Genomic DNA, 2,112 nt, shown 5'->3' with positions numbered 1-2,112 from the left:
TCAAAAGAAATTTTCAATGTTTTTGTTTTTTTTTAATTTTAAGTTTTTCTAATCCTAATTTATGCTTTTAATCATAACTCGTATTAAACATAATTGTATAATAATAATGAAATAATAATAAGTTATAACAATTATTATCACAATCATAAAATTTTTCCACGTTTAACGTTTTAAATGTTCTTACTAAATTAAACTTTCAAGATCGAGTGAAGATTCATTTTGAGAATTTTCTTATGTAGTCTCAATGCTACAATTCTATTTGCCTACAGTTTTTTACATGAGCTATTCAAAAAGTCCTATTATTTACATTTGGAGGTCATTTTAGGTCTTGGTTTTCTACTATTTTACCGAGTTTCAATATAACTACCTAAATTTTTAACGTCAAACTGTTTAAACTAACTTCTTATAAATTAATCGATACGGTTGACTGCTGGAGTGTTGTTGATCCGGCTGTTATGATGATTGCTGTCGTTGTGGTTGTTGCGTGGCCGGCTTCTCGGTCAGTTCAGCCCAACGCATGATGGCACATTCTATGACCGGCTGTGCCCACCGGCGAATCGTCATCGTTGACCATTTCACAGTTGTCAAAGATGAGCAGAACGTTCATTAAAGAAATCCTGTGATTTATAGCTATAGAAGGATGAAAAAGAGAATTGTTAAAATTTAAAATAAATTTTGATTACAAGTTTCAACAAACATACACCATTGCAGGTGCTCCTTGATCGTCGACATATCCATCAGATACTTGATGACCTTTTTGTACATGGGGAACATTTTGGTGCCCACTTACAAAAGAAACGGTCATGATTTCTCATTCACCTACGGATACAAAAGGAAAAGGATTTTCAAACCATTCAATAAACAATTAAATGTAGCCGCAAATACCTCCAGCTCCTCCAACACGGTCTTACACGGGCTCCATTGCTTCGAGAGCCAAACAACTGTCATACATCGACCAGCTGATTTCCCGGAGTAGTGGAGTTATAAACCGTAGACCTCCGTAGACATGCAATCGTTTGTTGAAGTTCATCAAACATAACCAAAAAGCCTGAAAAAATAAACAAAACAATTTTTGTGAATTATTTATTTTACGGCTGTAAGAACATTACATTCCATGATACGAGTTTTTCAAGCATTGAAGATTAGTAGAAAATAAGATGTTAAAATAAGTGAAGGTAAATTTTTAAGTTTGAAACTTTTTATCACAAAACTTGGTCATAAGCAGTTGTAAGTTGTTTATGCCGAAATTTTCTTTTCATCCTCTATCTGTCTTTAATCTTCAATGTTTGAAATATTTCTACAAGCTGCAACAATTAAAAATTAACAAACATGCATCAGTTCCACCACATGTTAAAACATTTTTACTTGAAAACTTACCCTCGTGGGAAATCGAAGATAAAAGAAATCGGAATGTGACCGCCGTTGCAGGAAAACATTTCTGAACTGTAGGGACTTTTCGTTCCTGCTGCTGTTAGTGCCACCCGTCTGATCCAACGAACTAACGAAGTGATACCGTTGTTCCATCTCTTGAAAGAGGATGATTCAGACTCGGTGTCAGCCGTAGATTAGCTTATTCCATGCATGCGTCTCAAGCAGGGTAACAAACTTCTTTTGTCAACCTGAAAAGACAAATTGAAATATATTTATCAAAATTGAGTTTTTGAAATCGTTTTCGAAATTTTTCTTATTTCCAACTTATTAAATAGTATGTTACGCTGTGCTCTTTAGCAATCTTCATTTTATCAAAAATCAACTAATAAGTGATATAAGCACTGATGAACTGATGTACAAGCTCGAACAAAAAAACTTCAAAAACTTGTGTAAAATTTTCAGTGCTCTCTTTTAAAGAAGCCGTTAAAAAGTGACGAAAAACAGTGCCATCTATTGCTTGATTTGTAACTTTTGAACGGCGTAACAGATGGCACTGTTTCTAGATAGCTCTTTTGCTAGCAAGAATTTTTCGAGAGGGCGAAATGGTGTTTGAACTCATTAATAAATAAATTTAAATACATTTAGATGAATTGCTCTATGTATATAATTAGATGAACTAAGAATAAATTTCAGCTGAGAAAAATAGCATCATTATAATATTGTCACTAGAGAGACTGACGA

At 33.5% G+C, this 2,112-nt stretch overlaps 1 long non-coding RNA gene across 1 annotated transcript; it reads right to left on the bottom strand.

Moving 5' to 3' along the window:
- Positions 1-213: 213 nt before the first annotated feature.
- On the bottom strand, positions 214-1,687 carry LOC129760157 (uncharacterized). Its single transcript, XR_008740305.1, has 4 exons — positions 1,378-1,687; positions 886-1,048; positions 702-819; positions 214-630 (listed from the first exon to the last, which is right to left on the bottom strand). It is a non-coding gene; the product is annotated as an uncharacterized LOC129760157 (long non-coding RNA).
- Positions 1,688-2,112: the final 425 nt, after the last annotated feature.

The sequence above is a fragment of the Uranotaenia lowii genome, unplaced genomic scaffold (assembly GCF_029784155.1).
Source record: "Uranotaenia lowii strain MFRU-FL unplaced genomic scaffold, ASM2978415v1 HiC_scaffold_475, whole genome shotgun sequence".
Lineage (NCBI taxonomy): Eukaryota > Metazoa > Arthropoda > Insecta > Diptera > Culicidae > Uranotaenia > Uranotaenia lowii.
The sequence above is the reverse complement of the archived record's forward strand: the minus strand, read 5'-3'. Positions and strand labels throughout refer to the sequence as shown.